The sequence below is a fragment of the Podarcis liolepis genome, assembly GCF_965112155.1.
Source record: "Podarcis liolepis genome assembly, chromosome: 5".
NCBI lineage: Eukaryota > Metazoa > Chordata > Lepidosauria > Squamata > Lacertidae > Podarcis > Podarcis liolepis.
In genome coordinates this window covers 91,609,734-91,635,405 of record NC_139556.1, presented here as the reverse complement: position 1 = coordinate 91,635,405, position 25,672 = coordinate 91,609,734, and the positions used below count along the sequence as shown (strand labels likewise).

General features: G+C 45.6%; 1 long non-coding RNA gene across 1 annotated transcript; it reads left to right on the top strand.

Annotated features, from left to right (window-relative positions):
- Nucleotides 1–7,335: 7,335 nt before the first annotated feature.
- On the top strand, nucleotides 7,336–9,938 carry LOC310706446. Its single transcript, XR_014525888.1, has 2 exons — nucleotides 7,336–7,432; nucleotides 9,461–9,938. It is a non-coding gene; the product is annotated as an uncharacterized lncRNA (long non-coding RNA).
- Nucleotides 9,939–25,672: the final 15,734 nt, after the last annotated feature.

Genomic DNA, 25,672 nt, shown 5'->3' with positions numbered 1-25,672 from the left:
TCTTCTTCTTCTTTCTTTCTTAATGGCATCATCCAGCCATTAAGTGAAGTTAAGTATTTCGGACTCCCATTGATTTTAATAGGTGAGGTTTAAGCGTATGCTAAGCTCTGCCATGGAAATCAATAGGAATTAAAAAGGGCTGAACGTCTCGTTTATTCCCCAGTGGTTTTTGATTATTATTTAATCAAGTAAAAAGTGCACGCCATGGCATTGTACAGTCTCCCTTTAAACTATGCAAGAAAGTGGAGAAGGCTCTCCAAATTTCATTTAAAGGCTTGTTGACATTTTTACCATCTCCAGCATGTATACAATATGTCGGCTTATTCATATGCATTAAGCCCCCTCCTTTCACGAGCCAATCCATTTGTCCCGGAATCTGTTTACTTTCCCACTTCCTAGCTAACGATAATTTAGCAGCTGTTACAGAGTTCCAAACCAAATCTTGATACTCAAATGCATGAGATCCATATAAAGTCCAAACGAAACCTCCTCTGGGCTCAGCGAGGATTCTGGTACATTTTCAGCTGTTTTCTCCCAGCATCTGTTTTCAGACCTTACCTATCCAAAATGTGCACTTTTAGGCTGCAGTGCTAAATGCACTTACAGTACCTGGGAGTAGTAACATTGAACAGAATGGGGCTTTCTTCTGAGTAGATATGCATAGATTTGCACTGTTATGCTTTCTTGTTTTCCACTGGGAGAGAAAAATAAGTGTGTGCTCAAACACTTCATTGTAATCAATGGGGCTTAACAGGGCTTGACCTCGGCAGGATTGTACCAAACGGTAATACCAGCAGCTGTAGTGTTTATTATTTATATTGTATTTTAAAAATGTCAGGGCCACACTGCCTACAAAATGGTGATGTGGAAGCCCCACTGGTTTGAATGGCAGATTACTGAGCATCTTGATTGCTTAACCACGGAAATACTATATTGTTCCCTTGCGTGATTTGCAGAACATGAAACTTAGGATGAGTTCAAGCAGCCGGCTCCCAGCAATAGAAAACATGGAACTTTTGGAGTGACATTCATGGCAACCTGCTCAAGGACAGAACTGATGGCCCACTCTCAAAGGTGATGGACTGTCAGTACTGAAGTTCTCACCCTGGGCCAGCAGGGGGATACTGTAGATATTTTTCAGTCAGGCCCACATATGCAAATAAGGGATTGAAAGTGACGTGCAGTGATTGGATAGTTACAGAAAGTGTTACAGTTGCATTGTAGTGGAGCTCTATATAAGCAGGCTGGCTGAGCCCTTCAGTTCAGTTCTGTTCTGGCTTGTGAATAAACAAGAGCTGTTTGAAGAATCGCTGTGTCGTCTGATAAGTTCACACACAACTTAACAGTCAGCATGGCTACCAAATCAGGAGGGATGCGGTGGCACAGGGGACCAGCCAGTGCAGTTCTACCTTATTCCATATAGCAGCTCACCCGGAGATGGAGTCGCTTGTTCCTGAGGGAAAAGGAGTTTTCAGACTTTCTCCTCCAGGTGTATGCTGAACATGTGAGGGGCTGAACCTGCTGGCCCTTTCTCTTCACCTCACTATTTTTGGCAGACGATTAGGTCTCTACCCACAAAGAACTGCAAACATGCAGACTCGTCACACAGTCAGGAACTCTGTACAACCGAGGCTCTAAATTGCATGGAGAAGTAAATAAACTGCACGAGTGCAGAAAGGTCCTTTCAGATCTTATGGGTGTTCGTTGTACAGGTGGACACTTTTACAATTGTACATCTAAAAATGTAACATGTAGAGAGGCCTTTTTGGGTGATTTCAATGGGTCTGAAATAATAGCAGTTGTTCTGCCAGGTTGCACCTTTTCTGTGGTCTATAATATCATTGGTGCAACTATTACAAAGAAATTATCTCTGGACTATATGGAACTTGCCGAACTGACTGGGAGTCTCCAAGACCAGAGAAAAGAAATGGTGGAAGAAGACTGGAAGAAGTTTAAAGAATATTTGAAAAAAATATGTTAATATTTAAATTTTAGAATAGCTTTGGAAGTGGATATAGGCTTTAGGGTTAGAAGTAGAAGATAGTGTATTTTAAAATAGTATTATTTGTAAGTGATAAAATGTGAAGATTTTTATGGTAAAAGTAAGTGTGATAAAAAAATGGTTAAAAATTATGATATATGAAACTGCTAAAGATGAGGTAAAATGAAAACCAGATAGGGGGGACTTGGGGAAGCTCACCTAACAATGTTTAGAAAAATTAAGGATAAGACCAGAACTTGTTTGTATTGTTTGTATTTCTGTTTGTATTGTATATTTGTGTTATAAAATGAATTTTAAAAAATTGAGAAAAAAGAAATTATCTCACAGAGGCTGAAGTGTTATAACCTATTTTATAAATACACTACTTTCTTCATCAGTGAATAACTTATCCAAGACCCTTTCCCACATTATCTAAGTGTTAATTTCACCATCTTTCCTCTCTAAGAAGATTTAATGCACCTTAGATATTTATCCTTTGCTGCCCCATTTTAAGAGCTCGCATAGTGTTAATGTAGCATTGAATAGTTTGTTCAGACAAAGCTATGGCGCATCTTTTGTCTTCCATACATTTATTCAGAAGCAGGTACTGAAACAGTTCTCTCGTGCCCCTCTTGGTTCTCTTGCTTCAGGCAAAGTGAGAATGGCAGTGGGCCTTGGGGTGCTGGTAAATGCCTGTCAGGGCTGAACCACAAGCAACCATCAGGCAAGAAGAAGAAGAAGAATAGTTTGGATTTGATATCCCGCTTTATCACTACCCGAAGGAGTCTCAAAGCGGCTAACATTCTCCTTTCCCTTCCTCCCCCACAACAAACACTCTGTGAGGTGAGTGAGGCTGAGAGACTTCAGAGAAGTGTGACTGGCCCAAGGTCACCCAGCAGCTGCATGTGGAGGAGCGGAGACGCGAACCCGGTTCACCAGATTACAAGACTACTGCTCTTAACCACTACACCACACTGGCAAGAGCCACAGGTCAAGCTAGAGGGGACAAAACAAAGAGCTAGAGCAAGCTAGTGCCTATCATAGTCCAGGCAAATCCCAGAGCCTTCATAGCAAAGGTGGGGAACCTGTGGCTTTTCTGATGTTGCTAGACTACAAATCCCATCTTCCCTGACTGGGGCTGATGGGAGCCAGAGTCTGACAACATCTGGAGGGTCACCTGAAGGGATTGTCCTTGTGCTTGGGTTCTGCTTTGGGGCATCTGATTGGCCAGTGTTGGAATACAGTGGTACCTCAGGTTACATACGCTTCAGGTTACATACGCTTCAGGTTACATACGCTTCAGGTTACAGACTCTGCTAACCCAGAAATAGTGCTTCAGGTTAAGAACTTTGCTTCAGGATGAGAACAGAAATCGGGCTCCGGCGGTGCAGCGGCAGTGGGAGTCCCCATTAGCTAAAGTGGTGCTTCAGGTTAAGAACAGTTTCAGGTTAGGTAAGGACCTCCGGAATGAATTACGTTCTTAACCCGAGGTACCACTGTAGATGAGTCATTCATCTGATCTAGAAGGCTCTTTTGCCACACCTTGCTGGGTCCCTCTACAAATTAAGTGGCAAGCGCACCATATCATGTAGCAGCAACCCTAGCAGGCTGACTAATCTGTTTTCCAAACAGAATTGCTTTGGCACATTCTGAGCTCCCGGCCTGCTTCCACGCCTTTGAGACCCCCCTGCAGGCTCTTGCCTTGCCAACCTGACTTGGGACGCTCTCGTTCCTTTATTATTTCCCCCCCCCCTTTCACTGTGCTTGATCTAACTGTCTCGTAAGCTCTGGCTGTTGCGTAAAGTCAGTCCCCAGAGTAAGCAACAGCAATTTCCCTCCATAAAGCTGTTAAAGCCTTTGAAATATATGAAAACATTATGACAATCGTTATTAGTATGAATTACCAGGAAAACAGAACATTAGCCACATCTGTTAGAAAGAGGAAACCTTTTTGTTTTTTGTTTTTTGTTTTTGTTTCGCAGCCCCCTGCTTTAATTTTTAAATAAATAACCAATGTGGCGGGTTTTCTCCCCCGTCCCTCCCTCTCCTGCTCTCTCCGGGAACATGAAGGATTATTCTGTAAAAGCAAAGGCTTGTTGCGGATCTCCCTTTTCTGCTCAGCAACATGCATGTGGAAAGCCTTGGAATATATTGTGCCAGCTCACTCCCAGAGTTCTGCGAAGAACGAGGCTGGTGATAAATGGTGGAACTTTTCATTTTTGTTTGAAAAAAACCACCAGCCCTAAAGAGCTTCTAAAAGCGGTGAGGGGAGCAGAGCGAGAGTGAGAGCAAGATAATGTGTTCCTAGCCTCTTCATGACACTTGCCTTTCAGATAATTGTCATTTGTCATCTTAATTTACTTGAGAGATACATCTGAAGGCAGCTCTGCGAAATCAAAACCTGGGGTTTTCAACAGCCATTTAATGAATATCTCTTGCTAGTGCATAGATTTCTTTTCTTTGTTTTACGCTGCCTGCCATTTGTTACTATGGGTTCGCTTCTTTTCATTTCTTTCTTTTAATCTATTATGAATATGAATTTGCTTTATGAACTGGCTAATTATCCCATAGCCTTTCCCAGAGAAAAAGAGGCATCTTTGCTAGGAAAGTAATGGAACATAATAGCAGTTATTTTCCATCCATACTTCTTCTTGGGAAAAATTTTAGTCAGTCATTTTTTATTTTTTTTAGTCAGCCATGATATTTTTGAGAGTGTTGGAGTGCAGTTCCAGCACCTCTCAGGTGGGCACCATTGCGTGCCGGCACTCCCCCCGCCTGGTTCTTGCCTTTAGGTATTTCTGAGAAGCCCAAAATGAACATTTCAAGTCAAAACAGAAGCTGGCCAGCATGTGCGAGTCTACACATTTTAGTCTCCATCTAGCTCCTAGCCACCCCTAACCATGATTGGTCAAGCTAAAGGGCGGGGCCAATTCGTATTTGCTTTTCTTCAATCCATCTCCTGTGTAGTGGCAGCAGGCTTTAATCTTTCCAGCAAGGCCTCTACCATTGCACACACACATTTGCATGACGGCCCTTTCTTCATCTAGCCTAACCTCCTAAGATCAGTTACAGATAGGTAGCCGTGTTGGTCTGCCATAGTCAAAATAAAAAAATTCCTTCCAGTAGCACCTTAAAGACCAACTAAGTTAGTTCTTGGTATGAGCTTTCGTGTGCATGCACACTTCTTCAGATACACTGAAACAGAAGTTGCCAGATCCTTCTATATAGTGAGAAGGTGGGGAGGGGTATTACTCAGAAGGGTGGTGGGAATGGGAGATTGGCAGATAGCTGAGATGAGCCTGCTGACGACTCTTAACGACTGTAATACGTCTTATAGGAAAAGGCAAGGGGTGAGAAGGTGAGAAATGGCTTAGTCATGTATAATGAGATAAGAATCCAATGTCTTTGTTCATACCAGGTCTCTCCATGGTTTTAAGTTTGGCAATGAGTTGCAATTCAGCAGCCTCTCTTTCCAGTCTATTTCCAGTCTATTTCCAACTTCTGTTTCAGTGTATCTGAAGAAGTGTGCATGCACATGAAAGCTCATACCAAGAACTAACTTAGTTGGTCTTTAAGGTGCTACTGGAAGGAATTTTTTTATTTCTCCTGAGATCAGTGTAGGATTTGGGGGGCCAAATCTTGTATCTCATGAATCATGCACTTTGGGTAAAGGTAAAGGGACCCCTGACCATGAGGTCCAGTCGTGACTGACTCTGGGCTTGCGGCTCTCATCTCGCTTTATTGGCTGAGGGAGCTTTGTCATGTGGCCAGCATGACTAAGCTGCTTCTGGCGAACCAGAGCAGCACACGGAAACTCCGTTTACCTTCCCGCTGGAGCGGTACCTATTTATCTACTTGCACTTTGACATGCTTTCAAACTGCTAGGTTGGCAGGAGCAAGGACTGAGCAATGGGAGCTCACCCTGTTGCAGGGATTCGAACCGCCGACCTTCTGATCGGCAAGTCCTAGGCTCAGTGGTTTAGACCACAGCGCCACCCGCATCCCCATCATGCACTTTAGTGCTAATATATATGGCTGTTCTTCCAAGAAAGATTGCTGTACAGCTGCTCTTCCATGCGTGGCTTCCTGCAGAAAGTGTGTTATTCACTCTTTTGCTTTCCTGTACATGTGATAATAAGTATGTAACCAAGTTGTTAACTTGGTGGAACATACCCTTTCCAAATATTTGGAATACTTACGAAATCTCTGCTACAAATCTGCACGTGGCCTTTCTGCGAACGCACACCAGATGTTCCCCGTTTATGACGTTAAATTCCTTCCTTTCATTACCTCCTGCAAAACGAGGCCGGTGGAACATTTCCACTCTCTGTCCATATTTCTTCCCTGGGTTCAGAGAGATCTCACCTAATTAATGAGGGGGAGGGAATCCACCCACCCCTTCCCATTCAAACAATGCTCGAAAGAATTGTCTGCATACCTGGCAGGAAGAGGAAGAGGGAGAGGGAGAGGAAGAAGAAGAAGAAGAAGATGACCACACAGCATTTGGGACACAAAGAGCAACTGATTCACACAGCCATTCTGAGTCAAATTCAGGTTAAATAGCATTATGAAAGGGCCTCTATAGCAGGAAATGTCTCCACTGGTGAGACATTGGCTGGCATCTGGTGGCATCAGAATGTGGCATCCTTAGGCAGCCACCATGGTTACAGCACCAGCTTGCTGTCAATACCTGCCCCAGAATCACCTTTGTACATTTTACAGTCAAGCAGCTAGTTCTGAGAGCTGCCATTTAATTTGCTATGATGCCCTCCAAATGAGATAACCTTGAGGCACTTGCAGAATATAGGCTCCCCAGTGCGGTGGAGGCTATGTCTGAGAGATGCCATTTTGATTCCCCCCTAGGGTAGGGGGGAATCACTTTGGGGGTGTTGCTGGAAAACGTTGCTGCTGCCCACCATTACTGCCACTGCAACTCGTCATGTCCATCCATCAGGGGACCCACTGTTATGTACTGAAGTTCTCACTCTAGGCCAGCAGGGGGATACTGTAGATAGTTTTCACTCAGGTCCACATATGCAAATAAGGAATTGAAAGTGACGTTCAGTGATTGGATAGTTACAGAAAGTTGTTACTGTTGCTTTGTAGTTGAACTCTATATAAGCAGGTTGGCTGAACCCTTCAGCCCAGTTCTGTTCTGGCCTGTGAATAAGCAAGAGCTGTCTGAAGAATTGCTGTGTCGTCTGATATGTCCACCCACAACTTAACACCCGCTATGGTTTGGAGGGGTCCACCGGAGGTCATTTGGTGAGCAGGAGCCGAAAAGTGGAACCAGCCCTGCTATTGGACCACCTGGTACCTTCTGGTTATAATTCTTGCAAAGAACGCTGAAGCAATCCAACTGCTTCAATAGCCCACTGGCTGCCTCCAGGAAGCTTGCAGTTGGGTTATGAAAAGAGACAGTTCCACCCTGCTGCTGTTCCCCGGTAACAGGTATTCAGAGCAGTGCTGGATTTATGTATAAGCTAAACAAGCTATAGTTTAGGGCCCCACTCTATTGGGGGGGCCCAAAAAAATTTAAAGCAAAAAACCCCGTGGATGTACATTTCCAAAATATAAGATAAAAAACAAATAAAATGGCTTTAGATACCTATTAGGTCCATAAATTACCATTTGGCATATATTCAACACAAAAAACAGCGACAATTTCCTGTTGACAAGGACAGCTGGACATATAAAGGGCCCCATTACCTTCGGTAGCTTAGGACCTCATCAAACCTAAATCAGGGCCTGATTCAGAGGCATACTGTACTGACATCTGTATGGAAATTGTTTTTAATTGTTTTATATCTTGTGCATGTGCCACCTGGGCTTCTTTGGGAGGAAGGATGGAATGAATAAACAACAACAACAGTTGTTATTGGCACCTGTCCATCTCAAGAGAGAATGGAGTGCATTCACAGCACTGAAGAGATCTCCCAGGGGTGCAAGCCTGGGCAATGTGTTTGAAGGTCTCAGCCTCATCGTCCAAAGGAAAGGAGTACAATATGTTTGGTGCCACCTTGGCTACAGGAGTTGCCAGAAGGAGGCATACAAGGCACAACCCAACCGTCTTACTGACTCCATTCCAAATTTGTGTAGGCTTTGCTTGTTAGCCTTTTCTTCTCCTAAAGATATCCAACAAGGCAGCAGAGGTTTAGGGTCAGTTTTCCTTCTACATGGGCTACCTCCCAGGTTGACGAGCCCCATCTGCCCGTCACTTGCCTCTACAGCACAAGCAGAAACTGCCTTCTTGACCATTGAACCACCTATTGGTCTCATCCACTCAGTGCACAGTTGCCTGTCTTCACATGCAGGAGACGTCCCTAACTCATAAAAATAGGAATAATCAATCAATTATGTATGTATGTATGTATGTATGTATGTATGTATGTATGTAAGAATTGATGCTGGAGGAGACTCTTGAGAGTCCCATGGACTGCAAGAAGATCAAACCTATCCATTCTTAAGAAAATCAGCCCTGAGTGCTCACTGGAAGGACAGATCCTGAAGCTGAGGCTCCAATACTTTGGCCACCTCATGAGAAGAGAAGACTCCCTGGAAAAGACCCTGATGTTGGGATAGATGGAGGGCACAAAGAGAAGGGGACGACAGAGGACAAGATGGTTGGATAGAGTTCTCAAAGCTACCAACATGAGTTTGACCAAACAGCGAGAGGCAGTGGAAGACAGGAGTGCCTGGCGTGCTCTGGTCCATGGGGTCACAAAGAGTCAGACACGACTAAACAATAACAACAATGTATGTATGTATGTATGTATGTATGTATGTATGTATGTATTAAATCTGTATACTGCCCTTCATCCAAAGATCACAGGGTGGTTTACAGCCAAATGCTGAGGTTCCATATAGCCATCCTGACTTAACAGCCATTGATAACAAATTGCATTCTCCTAAATGGTATTGTAATTTCTACGCCGTGTTGGAGGCACTGTGCCTCTGAATAGCAGTTGTCGGGCAGTAAGAGTGGGAGGGGGCTATTGCATTCATGTTCTAGCCTGCAGGCTTCCCATAGGCATCTGACTGGCTGCTAGGAAAACAGGATGCAGAATTAGATGGGCTTTTGGTCTGATCCACCAGGCCTACAGCTTTATTGAAATTTCTCCACATCCAGTGGAAGCAAGGGAGGGAATCTGAGGGCCATGTTGCATTTCAGGGGGCAGAAAGTGCAGTGGCTTTACCATGCCTGAATACAGGCTTGCACAATCTCTGCTTAATACAGATTTAGTGACCATGGCTTTGAGTTAGCATAATTACAACCATCTATCCCTACATTGATAGCATCTTGTTTGGCATTATGAATGTTGGGTTATGTAACTTGCTTGTGTTACTTGTGGTTGGATGATTACATGTCACATGTTCCCTTTTAGCCAGAACTTCTGAAGCAAATTAAACAGCCACATGGCCAACATAAACCACGCTAGAACCTTAGTCGCTTCATTGACTTTTCTTTCCTTCTTTCAGCGCAGTTCCCACCATGTGCTTCCTGGATGAATAATATTATACTCCAATTGAATTCATAAATGTTGAAGGCACCACTTGTTTCAGCTGTAAGATCTGATTGGAGAAGACAGAATGCAAGCTTAACTGCTGAGTGCTTGGCAATTTGTAAAAGACCAAATCTTAAAAACTCAGCTACATGGAAATTAATCCCTTTGATTGTAGGGGAGCTTAATTGTAAGAGAGAATGCTTAGGACTGCAGCTCAGAACCATCTATTTATGAGTGAAGCCTGGAATGTACAGTATTGTAATAATTATCCAGCAACTGCTCCAACCAATAGGTAGCACTGTTTCATGTCCTTTGTGCTTAACTAAGGTTCTGTGTCTCGCCTTGCTATTGTTCTGACTTGTGGTTTTCTCTTGGAGATGTTCCTGGAACGATTAGATCTACGCTGGAAACTGAGCTTGCAGATCTCTAATAAAAGTTGTTCTTCTAAACAAGTTTTGCAATATCTCTGACAAAGATCATGTGTTTTGCGACCAGCAACTGAAAATCTTCTGCTGCGCCTTTCTAATATACATATTTATTTACTGCAACATAATATAGCACCATTGCACTTGGTTTTCAAATTGTGTTCTGGACCTTCCTTGTGTTTCTTAAAAAGCTAGGATCCACACCACATGGAAATCAGAGATTAACTTTTGCCCACTCAGTCTCAATCTCACAACCACCCACCAGCTTCTGTTTACACTGGGAGAGAAGCTTCCATTTCTACCAATGGAAGAATGTCATCTGGAAAGTTTCTCCTTGGGCACAGTGAGATATAATCTGAATGAACCAGTCCGTGAGTGAATGAATGAATGAATGAATGAATCAGTGAAGGGCACAGCCCTGTTCAGTCAAGCAAAGGACTCGCTGTATGGAAGAGTGGGAATTATGACTTGTGCCTCCTTGATGGCAACCTCCATGTGCTAGTTCAGTGCTACACTGCACATAGCTCTATATAGGCACTTTCCGTGTGACTGGGGGTGAGGCAAATGGGCACAATCCTGGCTCCCTTCCTCATACACATTACAGTCATAGGAAGCTGCCTTATATCAGGTCAGACCATGGGTTAATCTACACTGAGCATGGGGAACCTGTGGTCCTCCAGATGTCATTAGACTGCAACTCCCATCATCCTTGACGATTAGCCATGCTGACTGGGGCTCAAGACAGTCCAACAGCATCTAGAGGGCCACATGTTTCCCATTTCTGGTCTACACCGACTGACAACAGCACTCCGTTCCATGGTTTTGGATCAGAGTCTTTCCCAGCCCTGTGTGAGGATGCTGGGTACTCAACCTGGGACCTTTTATGTGCAAGGGCTCTGCCACTGCCCCAAGAGTGGGCCTTTGTCCAGAACAAGCCAGCAGTAAATTACACGGAGTAAGTGAAGTTAACTCTTTATTGGGGGGGGGAAACAGGACCTGCACAGGATTGCCAGGTCTAATGAGCACTGCAACTCTTCTTCAGTAATTCTTGATCCTGTGATGCAGCTGCGGAGACTGAAGGTCTCCACCTTCCCACAGCTGCCTAAGCCTCCTCCTCTCCAGGGTTTTCCCCCCATGCAACCTGAGACTGCATCAACGTATCTGCCTTTGCTCCTCCCGTTTCATGTCTCTCTGGGTTCTGAGAGACCAAGGGGAAGGGGAGCTTGTCACAATAGGAGAGGGAGACACCCCTGCCTCTTCACCAGCCTGACTCATCTGTTTGCCTCCTTCATCTAAGGTTGCCATATTTCAATAGGTAAAAATTCAAACACAAAAAGTTGTGGGTGATCCATAAAGTTGTAAATCTTATCCCCCAGGATAGGCATGTAGGCCCCCCCAATAGAGGACATGTCTGGGATTTCCTGGATGTATAGAAATCCTACCCTCAGCCCACTGTCTGCTTCTGCTTCTGAACTTCTCTCCCTTCTCGCTAACGCCTATTACCTCTGCAGTCTGTGGGGAACATGCTGATGGAGCAAAGACTGTAGACCCTCCAAGTGTCTCTATTACCCAGGGACAGACCTGATTCTGATTTCATCCCAGGATGTGTGCTTTTCCTTAGGACGTCTCTATATTCAACAAATTTTGGATGGTATGGAGCTATGCGACCCCTGAGGCAAGGAGATAAATAACTATAAATAACTATACAACCTTTAGAAGACATCTGAAGGCAGCCCTGTACAGGGATTTAAAAAAAAAAGTTTAATGTTTAATGTTTTTTATATGTGTTGGAAGCTATCCAGAGTGGCTGGGGCAACCCAGTCAAATGGGTGGGATATAATTGTTGTTGTTGTTGTTGTTAAATGGGACACCAGAGAGGGTATGAGACTGCCTGCGTCTCCTTCTTCCTGTCCAGCTCCCTGCCCCCTTTCAGTCCCAAATAACACTGGAAGCCCTGTCCCAATTTGGGGCTATCTCCACAGCGGGTGGCGCTGTGGGTTAAACCACAGAGCCTAGAGCTTGCCGATCAGAAGGTCAGTGGTTCGAATCCCTGCGACAGGGTGAGCTCCCGTTGCTCGGTCCCTGCTCCTGCCAACCTAGCAGTTTGAAAGCACGTCAAAGTCCAAGTAGATAAATAGGTACCACTCCGGGAGGAAGGTAAACAGCGTTTCCGTGCACTGCTCTGGTTTGCCAGAAGTGGCTTAGTCATGCTGGCCACATGACCCGGAAGCTGTACACCGGCTCCCTCGGCCAATAAAGCAAGATGAGTGCCACAACCCCAGAGTCGTCCGTGACTGGACCTAACGGTCAGGGGTCCCTTTACCTTTACCTTTACCTTTACTACCTGACTCATCTGAAATCTGGAATGACCCAAATCATGCTTCAGCATGGTCCTAGTGAAAAGCACTGAAGCCATATGGGGCACCAATTCACCTAAGCAGCTTGCCATATTATAACTGCCACAGTGTGGGCGGATTTAAATGTGCACCCATGCACAAAGATAACCCTCAATTTTTAATGCCAGAAAGTATTGTTCTTGAAAGCTAGGATTTTTATCCTTCCTTGAATATACAGACAAACAGCCTAACAGAGAGAGAGAAATCATTCCTTTCCCTTATGGAAATAAGAATTCCTTTCAGGTCTTTTGACTTACATTTGGTCTGCGTCTGGCAAAATGCTAAGACGATAGATTACCAGAGAATGGGGAAGGGTGGAGGGACTTTTATATGACAAGCAGATCAGCTTTCATCTGGTGATTCAGTTGCAGCTCCCTCTCTGCCTCACCCAGGCAGCTGAATTCAATTGACGGGATATTAAACTGCAGCATATAGGGATCACCAATACACACACCAGACATCTTAAAATTGTAAAGCACCAACAAGAGGAAGCTCTTTCAACCTCTTTCAAATCCATGTGCAAAGCTACAAGACTTCAATAAACATAGAAAGAAAAATATGGGCAATGGTGGCATTCACACGCTACATTCAACGAGTGTACAACCTGGGTACACATACAGCTGAGCTGTACACTCATACAGTTATTCACATGTAATGTTCAATGACTGACACTCTAGGCATCTGTATATGCAATAGCTGAGCTGTACAAATCAACAACTGTTCACTCTTTTACACAAACACTTATACATGTATAGAGCTTCTGATCGGCAAGCCCAAGAGGCTCACTGATTTAGACCAGAGCACCACCCCGCATCCCGGGTTTGAATCCGCACAGCGGTGGTGAGCTCCCATTGCTCTGTCCCAGCTCCTGCCAACCTAACATTTTGAAAGCACACCAGTGAAAGGAGATAAATAGGTACCACTGTGGTGGAGAGGTAAATGGTGTTTCCGTGCACCCTAGTAAATATGCTTAAATTCTTGTTTGTAACATCTAGATTTCTGGATGTTTTGGCTTTGTTTCAGGGGTGAGTTGAAATTCTCCTGGGGGAGAAGAGATTCAATGTGGCTCCAGTTTAATTTCTCCCAGAAAGCCTTGTTTAGAGGTGTTTTGGGTTGTTGTTGTTTTAAAATGACTACTTCCATAAGTATAGCTGTCTCCTTTGCCACTCCCTGGGAACTCCCTGGGCCAATATAGTGGACATTCTTTTAATAACCTCAAATGAAAGCTTTTTTTCCCCTGAACTTCAGCCTGAAAAATCCCAGGGTGGCTTATGATCAATAACCACAGGATAGTGCCTCCTTGCAGATTTGCAGTTTAAAATCTACGCTAGGTTTACAATCTTAACGGCATGAAACAAAAAGAAGAAACGGAAGAGGAGGGAAGAGGAAAACTAAAAAAAAACCAACCTTAATGCATTGTAAGAACTGCAGTTATGGGAGTGAACAGCTGGAACAGAATGGTGTCCTTGTCTGCAAAAGCTGCTCAGTAGAGTTGCCACCAGCTCAACATTTCATAAAGCAAATGGAACTCCAGAGCTTTTTCTTTTCCAGGTTTTATGGAGCTGTAAGCCTCAGAAATAAGAACAATTCCTTTCAAACAGAAGACAGCTAAAATTGTATTGTCTGGTGACCCTGAGGCTTTTTCCAAAACAACACCAGACTTTTGACTGGTAATAAAATGACAAAAGCTATTGTTGAGACATTTGAATCCACAATCCACAAGGTGTCAGCAGTTTGGTGCCAGGTGTCAGAAACAGTTAGAGCTGAAAGGGATCCGTTGCTCTCCATCCTCTACTTTGAAAAGGAAGATTGTTTTCTTTTCATAACTCTCGAGAATGCAGGAGAATGGAATTTAATATAGCGCCGTACTGAAAGCCAAAGTTTGCCTGGCTAATTTGCGGGATGCAATGGGGTGCATGATGACAAAGGAAGCTGTGCCTTCATTTGCAGCTAGATTTCTGGCGCGCAGCAATGCCAAAGTTATGGGTTCCATGAGGCTAGGCCATGAGGTATGTTTGGGCACTGGCCCACGCTCCATTCCAGTCCAAGCCTAGAGCAGGCATGAGGATTAAGGAGAATGAATACCTGCCGTTGCAATGAATACTTTTCAAAGTTCCAGGCTCCATTTTCCAAGGTACATGGGAAAGATCCAAGGCAGAAAAAAAGGAAAGACCTTCTCTATGCAGTCAGGATCGTCTTACCCATAAAGACAAGTGGTGCAGGGCATCAGGGTGCCAAGTTCTGGAGGGCACCAGGGAAGAGGCGGAGGCTGGACGCGGCACCTCCCAGCATCAGCTCGCTGCCCTCACCCACTTCCACCATGCCACGCTGAAGCAGCACTGCGCCCAGAGCCTCTATCTGCCATGGCTACCACGGCACGAAGTGGCCAGCTGAGCTGGGAGGCACCGCATCCAGCCTCCACCTCTTCCTGGCTGAATAGGACCCTGGCAGAGATACATGCCCAAATGACATGTTCTCTCCCTCTTGGTCGGTCGTTCGGGAGCTTCTAAAGCTTTCTTCATCACAGCGACCGATGCCAACAGACACCAGCACACTTAGGGATCTGCAGAGTCTTCGCAGCTTGAGTAACAGACCTCAGCAACTCAGCATTTTGGCTAATCTACTTTATTTACATATAAACACACACAGAGCACTGCAACTCTCTCTCTAGCATCAGACAGCAGAGAGAAAGAACAAAGGACAATAGTCCCACTTCACGGAACACAGTAACACAAACATCCTGTCTCCGTCACTTCCCACTTTGTAGAGTCAAAACATACACTGTCATGTGAAAGACAACAATCCCATGACTGCAATCATAGAGCAGGAATTCTAACACGACCTCCAGCCACTGCCCACCTCCTCCAGCTACACTGGCAGTGCATAATTAAACTGGAATTTGCTTCCACGGAAGACAGGGATGGCCCCCAGCTTGGATGGCTTTAAAAGAGAATAAGACAAATTCATGGAGACAGGGGCAGCACATCCCATTTTGCCACTGGAGGTGAAATGGAAAGTGCCACATGGCTGCCACTGCTGCCGCCGCCACCCAACCTGCCGCCGCCACCATGGCTTGCACTGCCTGCTCTGTTGCTGCATCTGCTGCTGGCGGAGACGTGCTGTCACCATCTGCACTGATTTTGGGTGAGACCATGTGTCTTGCCAGATGCAAGGTGGTTCTTTTAAAATGAGATTCAGAAGTAATACAAAACACAAGTGAGTGAGAAGATTAAAGATTTTTGTGATGGCCTGGGAATCCGATTCAGAGGCTGAACTGGAGGAATCCCAGCTTGCACAGGAGTCCCCGCCTCCAGGGCCGGCTGAACTGGGGCAGGGCCTTGATTCTGAAGCGCCTGCACCTGTGCTGGATCCTCAGGAGCAGGCACCAGGTGAATCCGCTCTGGCTCCAGAGGTGGTTGAGGACTCAGTGCCTACAGGTGAGTCTCCCCCTGGGTCCATTAACCCTTCAGCCTCTCCTGAACTGCAGAGGCTCAGGGCAGAGAGACGGAGGGAACTGGTTTCTCCCAGGAGGAGTGCTCGCCTTAAGGCCAGGAGAGGCGGGTCTCCTGGGGGCCGGGGCCGCCCCTGGCCTCAGAGAAGATAAAGGCCAGTCAGCCGGTCCCAGGTTGTGGGAGCAATGTCGTTGATGAGCTGTTTCGGCCAGCATCCAGTCCTGTTCCCCCAGAGTTCCTGTCCTTGCCCGGCTTCTCGCTGTGGACCCTGCTTTGCCCGAGGAGGACTGTCTGGCGACCCTCAACTCAGGTCCTGGACCTCGCCCCACGGTAACCTCCCCCCTGGACCAGCACAATTTTATTCTAAACAGCAAGCAATATATACATACCAAGCTAGCAGTTCAATCTGCCACTTGGAAGCCCACAATAAGCGGCGAAGTGACTCCCCCCCAGGTAGCCTCAGTTTGCACAGCCCCACGGCTGCCAGTCCATGCAGGGGGAAGACACAGACTGACAGTTTAAGCTCGGACTCGGGGGGGGGCACTGGAAATAGCCCATCCCATGACATGTAGGCACGCAAGAATTAATGAGAGGTGTATTTCACATTTATTAAGAAACCAGAAGCATTTTTACTTGGCGTTGTAGGAGATGATATCAATAGACAGGATTGTAAGTTGTTTTTATATGCAATGACAGCAGCAAGAATATTATTGGCAGAAAAATGGAAGCAAGAAGAACTACCGATGAAAGAAGAATGGAGGATGAAGTTGACGGACTATGCAGAATTAGATAAATTAACAGGAAGGATTCGAAACCTGCGGGATCAGAGATTCTTAGAAGACTGGAGTAAATATATGAACTATTTGGAAAGTAATTGTGATGAACAGATTACGCTAGTAGGACTGCAAGAAGTTTTGTAAGGTGGATTATTTGAAATACTGCAAGAAAGACTATGAAGAAAATTATTAGTTAAGGACAATTAAATGTAATATAGAAATTAAGACATGCAGAATAAGTGATAAAGAACGGAAAATCATCAGAGGTGTTGACGGAAGTCTAAAACATTGCATAAGATGAGAAGATATGTTGTATGACTATTGGAACTGATATGTTAAGAAATCAATAAAAATGTGTGTGTGTGTGTGTGTGTGTGTGTGTGTGTGTGTGTGTTTGAATTAATGAGAGGTGTGAACTAGAAAGGAAGTGAAAGGGGGCTTTAAATAGGGGAAGAGGAAGGGGCAGAACTCACACTCGGCAACAGCTAATTTGGAAGCAGACGCTGAGTGACTGAGCTCCAGAGTGATTTGTGTGTTTGAGCAATAAAGGTAAAGGGACCCCTGACCATTAGGTCCAGTCGTGGCCGACTCTGGGGTTGCGGCGCTCATCTCGCTTTATTGACCGAGCGAGCCGGCGTACAGCTTCCGGGTCATGTGGCCAGCATGACTAAGCCGCTTCTAGGAAACCAGAGCAGCACACGGAAACACTGTTTACCTTTCCACTGGAGTGGTACCTATTTATCTACTTGCACTTAGACATGCTTTGAACTGCTAGGTTGGCAGGAGCAGGGACTGAGCAACAGGAGCTCACGGGGATTCAAACCGCCGACCTGCTGATCGGCAAGTCCTAGGCTCTGTTGTTTAACCCACAGCACCACCCGCATCCCATGTTTGAGCAATAGACCTGAGTTAATTACTGCTGGAGTTGTCTCGCTTCTGTGGGAGAAACTATGTTTGCCTCCATGGTTGGAGGCCATAATGTTTCTGAATACCAGCTGCTGGGAACCACAAGAAGGAAGAGTGGCATCTGGTTGGCCTTTGTGAGAAAAGGATGCTGGACTAAATGGTCCATTGGCCTCATCCAACCGGCTCATCTTATGTTCTTAAATACATACATGGAATGCTGCTTCATACCAAGTCAAGCCAAAAGTCCACTTAGCTCAGTATTGTCTACCCTGACTACTATGGGCTTTCCATCATTTACGTACATGCTTCATCTGCTGCTCTTATCTTTTCATTGTTTTTTACTTTCCTGGTTTTATGCTGATCCGGGCGCGAAGCCGCGTGGGGCTCTGGAGGGTGGCGCAGAGCTGCCTGCGCTCCAGGGCTTCCTGCAGCTCTGCGCCACCCTCCCGATCCCGGCGGGAAGCCGTGCGGGCTCTGGAGGGTGGCACGGAGCTGCCTGCGCTCCAGGGCTTCTTGGAGCTCCGCGCCACCCTCCGGATCCCGGCGCGAAGCTGCGCGGGGCTCTGGAGGGTGGCGCGGAGCTGCCTGCGCTCCAGGGCTTCCTGCAGCTCTGCGCCCCCCTCTGGATCCTGGCACGAAGCCGCGTGGGGCTCCGGAGGGTAGCGCAGAGCTGCCTGCATTCCGAAGCCTGGTGCGCTCTGAAGAGCGCCCCCGGGCTTCGCACACCTCTCCACAAGCCTGGGGAGACCGGCGCAGCTCCCTAGGCTTGCAGATAGCAGGCTCTTCTGGGGGCTGGGGTCGGGGGAAGCTCGGGCTTCCCCCGCGCCTGCCCCGTGCCTGGGGAGGGGAATTTTTTTTTTCTTTATTCCCCCCCCCCAAAAAAAAATAGGTGCGTCCTATGCGGCGGTGCGTCCTATGGGGCGAAAAATACGGTATTTGGAAATACACATGAAGAAGTGGGGCTTGCAACAAAACGTCGCTGTGCAAGGTGCAAGAACAAACAAGAGAATACAGACAAGAGTCAAGGTAGCCTGCCAGTTAAATATAAATCTATTACACACACAAAACAACTTTAAAAGGAGAACTTTGTAAAAACAGTATCATATCCAGGTGGCCAACAACTTAAGCTCCATATACTATCATCCTGATAAATTGTATCCATGTGAATACAGCCGGTGACTAAAATGAAATAACATGCACAATAACACAAAACAAATATTTTCTAAAGCCAATAGCTGAAGCCAGACACGTTTTGACTAGCCTTCTTCAGTGGCAGATAAGGAAAACAGAATATCAACATGAGCATCGGTCTAGAAGCTATAAGCTTTTTTTTATTGTGTGCAGCAACGAAAATTTCTTTCCAGATTGGATAATGTAGACCTTTTAACCTTCGAACAGGCAGAACTGGCCAAACCCCCAAAGGATTTTTTCTTCAGACATTCTTTGGAAACAATCTGATTCTACCACACAGACACATTGCAAGAGTCAGACAGGATGCTTAAGTCCTCACAGGGATGTACTTGAGTCTTTTTCCTATTAGGGTTTTTAGTCTAATATATGTGGGACCAGGTTGCTGCATTGCAAAGTTTGGGTTCCCCCAACCCTGCAGAAACTCCCTCTCCCCCCCCCCCCCCCCGCTGCCCCGTGCATGAGTTCAGATGTTTGGGCTATATAACAATCCACAGTCAGAGAACGAGGTTGTTTTTTTAGTGTTTAGGATTGCAACAATCCAGGACTCATTAGCAGGCACCGCTTGACACAGCTAACAATATACCTTTCCAGCACGCCAGTTTAGTTTTGGTGTAAATCTGTAGTGTGATGCCATTCACAAGCTTCATGAATACATTTCAAATGGAAGATTCTCGGTTTTTCAGGCCGCTGCTGCGTGAAGCAATACAAGTGCGCTCGGAAGTGTGGGGACAAAGATCTTCAGAGCCCTTGATCAAAGGCAAATGCAAGAGGAGCCATTTCGCTTGATCTTAAGAAAGCTTTTGACAGAGTTAACTGCTAGATCTTAATTAGCAAACATCCACTGACAGGGCTTCTCCGAGAGAAGCAGAGTTTCATAGCTGTCTTCTGGAATGAGGGATGAAGTAGGGAGGTAAGTTTGAAGTTGATAAGATTGAAGGTAGAAAAAGAAGAGAAGATGTGCTCTGACTATATTCAAATCCCAGGGGCCTATCAGCACTACGGGCAAAGATTTTCTAAGTGGACTGCAGCTAGCTCTCTCCAGGCATTCAAAAGCACATATCAGATATCGAGATGGGCATGGTTTTATTGTTTATTCATTGCAACTGCCTCGAAGTGACTTACACAGCAAAAACAAAACAATGGAGATATTAAGATCAGATAAGAACAGCAATCAACAAAAACTAAAATATATTTTAAAGGAACAAATCCTACTTAAAGCATGAGTACCCCAAAGGCCACTAACATATTAAACTGCCTTCACAATTCAAAACCATCCGTAATTTCGTGAGGACCTGGAAATAATTTGCTAGTTATAATAATGCAGCTGGTGTGGACAGGGTGGGTAGAGATTTCTCTCTCTTTCCCCGTCTCATAATACTTGGGGACATCCATTGTAGTTGAATGTTAGAAGCTTCGAGAAAGACAAAAGAAAATACAGTGGTACCTCGGGTTACATACGCTTCAGGTTACATACGCTTCAGGTTACAGACTCCACTAACCCAGAAATAGTGCTTCAGGTTAAGAACTTTGCTTCAGGATGAGAACAGAAATCGTGCTCTGGCGGTGCGGCGGCAGCGGGAAGCCCCATTAGCTAAAGTGGTGCTTCAGGTTAAGAACAGCTTCAGGTTAAGAACGGACCTCCGGAACGAATTAAGTACTTAACCCGAGGTACCACTGTACCTCACAGAGAGCATAGTTAAATTATGGAATTCTGTCCCACAAGATATAGTGATGGCAACCAACCAGGATGGCCTTAAAATGAGGATTACTCAAATTCATGGATGACAGGGCTACCAATGGCTAATTGCCACAACGGCTATATGCTACCTCCACTGTTGGAGATAGCACACCTCTGTCAGCTGTTGGGAATCACAGGTGCGGAAGTGTGATTCACACTCAGGTTTGTGGGCATCCCATAGACACCTGGTTGGTTGTGAGAACAGAGTGCTAGATTAGATGTGCCCTTGGCCTGATCTAACAAGGCTCTTCTTAAATTCTTAAGTCAGGCCTGACCTGTCTCAGCTGCCTTAGCGATGCATATGACTTTTGCGAGTCCTTTTTTGCAACTGACTCACAAACAGAGCTGTCCCTTCCTGATGACATCATGCAGCTGAACAGAAGGCTAATCCCGTTCTACCCCAGCAGCGCTTTAACAATGGGGAATTAAGTATCCCCTGTATAGGGATGCGGGTGGCGCTGTGGTCTAAACCACTGAGCCTTGGGCTTGCCAATCAAAAGGTCGGGGTTTGAATCCCCATGATAGGGTGAGCTCCCGTTGCTCAGTCCCAGCTCCTGCCAACCTAGCAGTTTGAAAGCACGCCAAAAAGTGCAAGTAGATTAATAGGTACCACTCCGGTGGGAAGGTAAACAGCGTTTTCTGCTCTGGTGCCAGTGTTCCGTTGCACCAGAAGCAGCTTAGTCATGCTGGCCACATGACCGGGAAAAACTGTCTGCAGAGCAGACAAACGCCTGCTCCCTCGGCCTGTAAAGCGAGTTGAGCGCCTCAACACCAGAGTTGTTTGTAACTGGACTTAATTGTCAGGGGTCCCTTTACCTTTACTATCCCGTATGACTTTACCAAATCCTGGTCCATCAGGCAACACTTTGGGGACCGAAACAGATTCTTTTTCTAGCCATCTGTGTTTTGCTCTGATAAAATTTCCCAATGGGAAGAAAGATGGCCCTATTGACTTCTGCCTAGATCGCGGTAATGCACCCCAGCTGACAATATGTCTCCATATAACCAGAATTATTGTACATCAAAGATAACTACATATCTGGCTACATCACTCTATGGCTTATTTTATAGATATGGTCTTTGCTTTCCATCTGTGTTCTGACTGTCGGCAGGCATTGTCTGACGTTGAAATGGATCAGATTCCTGTCGTTTTCCACATGTCGAAGCCAATCTCCACCAGACTTGGATATTTTGTGTTAAATATATCCGCATCTCAGTAAACAAAGAATCGGCAACTAGATACTGGCTGGATTCTGTCCATGGGATGCCAACAAAGTGAAAAGGGAGCTATGACTGGCCAAGCAATGAACAGTGACTTTCTCAGTTGGAAGAGTCAAGTGTTTTCGTTCTTGTGGCCTTAGGGGCTTTCAGTGATGTACCCATTTATATTTGATGGGCACAACAAATTAAGGATTTTCCTGGAAGCTTCTGAGAACCTTACAACCTCCTCAAAAGTCAGGTGATAACTATCTCCATGTCCCTGGTGTATCAACAGTTTAGGGGAAAATCCTACTCTCTTGCAGTCAGGGCAGGCTCCAGGATTTAATGTGCCAGCAACAAATGGCTCACTGGTGAGTTCCTGGATAGCACTGTTGGTATAGCATGAGACTCTTAATTCCAGGGTCATGGGTTTGAAGCCTGCGTTGGGTGAATGATTCCTGCATTGCAGAGAGTTCGTCTGGATGACCTTGGTGGCTCCACAGTTCTATGGTTCTATGACATCCATAGACTGGCATATGCAGCAGGCACCTGCAAGCAGCTCACAGTTTTAATAATTTTAATGATATCCCACCCTAGCATTGCTTTGCCGGACACAGTAGAAAAATCAAATAGCAATCCCCAATAGAACCCATCCTCACATTTTTGGAAGCAGGGCAGGACCTTTTTAAAAGTTGGACCCTACATACAGGGTCCCTGGCAGATGCCTCACGCCAGGTGCTGACAACAGCCCTTCTGATTGTGCTCGATATTATGGCATGAAGCCTCTACTTTTTATTCTCTTCACTGGTTTCCTATCCCTTTCCATCTACAATCAAAATGTACTGCTATTACGTTTAGTGCCTTTAATGATTTTACTGCTCTTATCGGCCTTCCCTGATCTTCCTGTATTCTCCTCAGCTTTGAGTTCCATTCCTCTGATTCAGTCTTTTGTTTCTTATTCTGAAAACACACCTCTAAGGCGTCAGAGGTCAGAGCAGAGAGATGGTGCAAAGCATGATGTGTGTGCAGGATGGACCCCTCTTATATCAATGGACCCCCTAGGGATGGGTTGCTCTAGTGCAGGGATGTCCAACAGGTCAATCGGGATTGACTGGTTGATCCCCAGGAGGTTGCAGTCGATCACTGTCGATCGTGGGCTCATTTTCCCTGCCCCCTCTCCCCTGCCTGTATTTTCTCCTGATATCTGTAATGGAAGACAGAGTTTTTGCTGTGAGGCATAATATTTTCATAGTGCTGTTTTGGCAAGCGACTAATCCCCTTCCCCCTTAAAAGTCCCCCCCAATGGAACCCCAACAAAATGGGCATAAAATGGGGTATTCTACACCTATAAAATGAAGAAGAAAAAGAGTTTGGATTTGATATCCCGCTTTATCACTACCCTAAGGAGTCTCAAGGCGGCTAACAATCTCCTTTCCCTTCCTCCCCCACAACAAACACTCTGTGAGGTGAGTGGGGCTGAGAGACTTCAGAGACAAGTGTGACTAGCCCAAGGTCACCCAGCAGCTGCAGGTGGAGGAGCGGAGACGCGAACCCGGTTCACCAGATTACGAGTCCACCGCTCTTAACCACTACACCACACTGGCTCAGTCAGCAATTTTTACCTGAACCCCTAAAAACAGGGCATTCCCCCTCCCTATAAAAGCTGAAGAACCTTGACCTGAACCCCCCCCCAAAAAACGGGGCATTTTCTCTCCCAAAAAATAGCTCAACAACTTTGACCTGAACCCCTAAAAAGGGGGGTAGATCACTGTCAGATTTCTACCCCCCTTTTTTAGGGGTTCAGGTCAAAGTTGTTGACTGTCAGATTTTAATTCTGAAAAGTAGATTGCAGTCCCTCTGGAGCTGGCCACCCCTGCTCTAGTGGAAGTGGTGGCATTGCCAGGCAGCCATTTTAATTTCCCACAATGCTTCACACCAGGGCACGGCAGGAAATTAAAATGGCGCCTCCCAAATCTCCACCAGGGGGCTGCCATTTCCCACCCCCACAGCCACCTCAGGCAACTCTTGAGGGAAATGACCATAGCATCTCCCAAACCGCCAGTGGGAGCTGCCATTTTAGCTTCCCACAATGCAACACTAAAGTGAGGGGGGCTGAGAATGTGGGGAATCAAAATGGCAACAGCCAGATGCAGATGCTTAGCTCAGACATTTGTTTAAAGAGGAGTCTAGGGCAGACATCAGTAGCAAGGATGCGCCTGCTGTTTTGCCCCACAGACCACACTGCAGATGAATTAACATGGCACAGGCAATCAGTCAGCAAAGCCTTCAAGCACAGAGCATAATCAGTGCTATTTTAGCCATCCCCGCCCCGAAAGAAACAGCAGCTGCTTTTTCTTGCAAAACTGAAAGGGCAGTAGCATCAGGCCACTGCTGATATATTTGCAAGGCACTCAGATGCACACCCTTAGCCAAAGACCAAGGCAACTGCATACTTGAAAGAAACTGGAGCTCAGTTTGCTTAGCTACACAATCCAACTCCCTATTTTTATTTACAACAAGCTCTGCCAGGAGGGGAAGTCTGTAGTCAAAGAATTTCTGTGGAAAAAGCACTTAGTGAATCAACAGATCATTGGGGGCGGGGGGGAAGGTTCACGAATTCCTGACTCAGTGTTAATGATTTTGTAAAACTGAGCAATATTCTGCTTGCTTTTTGAAGGTGCAATGCTCTCTTCTGTTCCCACATTCTCAGAGCGTCTTGAACAAAGCAGTACCAAAAAAGAAAAAAAGAAAGAAATCAAGGTGCAACCACAAAAGTTATTAACAGTGTTTTATAGAGATATTATTTTTAAAAGATACGGAGGCTGCTTCTCTCAGGGCCAAATCTGAGGGCATGTAAATTGCACGAACGCAATCAAAGGAACTGCAATGGCTGCCAACAAGCTACTAGGCCGAGTTCACGGTTTAGGTTTTAACCTATAAAGTTCTGAACAACCGGGAACCGGAATGCGGCAAGAGGGTTCCCTTCCCTACTGCCCTGTCTGAGCACTGCGCTCAGCTGCACAGACCCCTACAGACCTTTGGCTCTGGTTCCACTGATTGGTTTCCCATAAAAGAATGTAGATTTATAGTACTGCTATTTTATTGCTTTATCATTTTTGCTTGTTGTACCCCACTTTGGAACTGTGAGTGCAATAGGTGGTGTATAAATATTCGTATAAAATAAATACAGTTTTACCTCGAGTTACAAACGCCTCAGGTTACAAACGCTTCAGGTTACAAATTCCGCTCGTGTTGAGAACTTTGCCCCAGGGTGAGAACGGAAATTGTGTGCCAGCAGCACAGCGGCAGCAAGAGGCCCCATTAGTGAAAGCACGCCTCTAGTTAAGAACAGTTTCAGATTAAGAGCAGACCTCGGAACTAATTAAGTTCGTAACTAGAGTTACCACTGTACACAGAGTTCAATGCAGACCCTCCAACATTTCTCTGATGAAAATAGGGGCATCTTATTCCATAATAATAATGATAATAATAATTTTATTATTTATACCTTGCCCATCTGACCAGGTTGCTCCAGCCACTCTGGGCATCTTCCAACATATATAAAAACATAATTAAATATTAAAAATCTTCCTTGAAGGGCTGCCTTCAGATATCTTCTGAAAGTTGACTAGTTACTTATCTCCTTGGCTCAGTGGGTCGCATAACTTCATACCCTCCAACATTCCTCCAACGAAAATAGGGACGTCCTAAAGAAAAGTGGAACATTCTGGGGTCAAATCAGAAACTGGGATGGCTTCTGTAAATCTGGGACAGTCCCTGGAAAATAGGGACACTTGGAGGGTCTTTCAATGAAACCAACTACCTGTCTCCCTGATGCTTGCCCATCCTGGCTCATAAAAGCAAGCTGGAAAGGGCTGGGCAATGGGCTCTGCAGGGTGGTGAATGCTTCCCTCTGTGAGGAAGCCTTCCCAGACCCACTGAAAGAAGCGGTTATTAAACTGCTTCTTAAAAAAAAACATCTTTGGACCTGGCCAATATGGCCAACTATCGGCCAGTCTCAAATCTTCCATTCTTGGACAAGGTGATTGAGCAAGTGGTTGCTGAACAATTCCAGGCACGCCTGGAGGATGCGGACCATTTG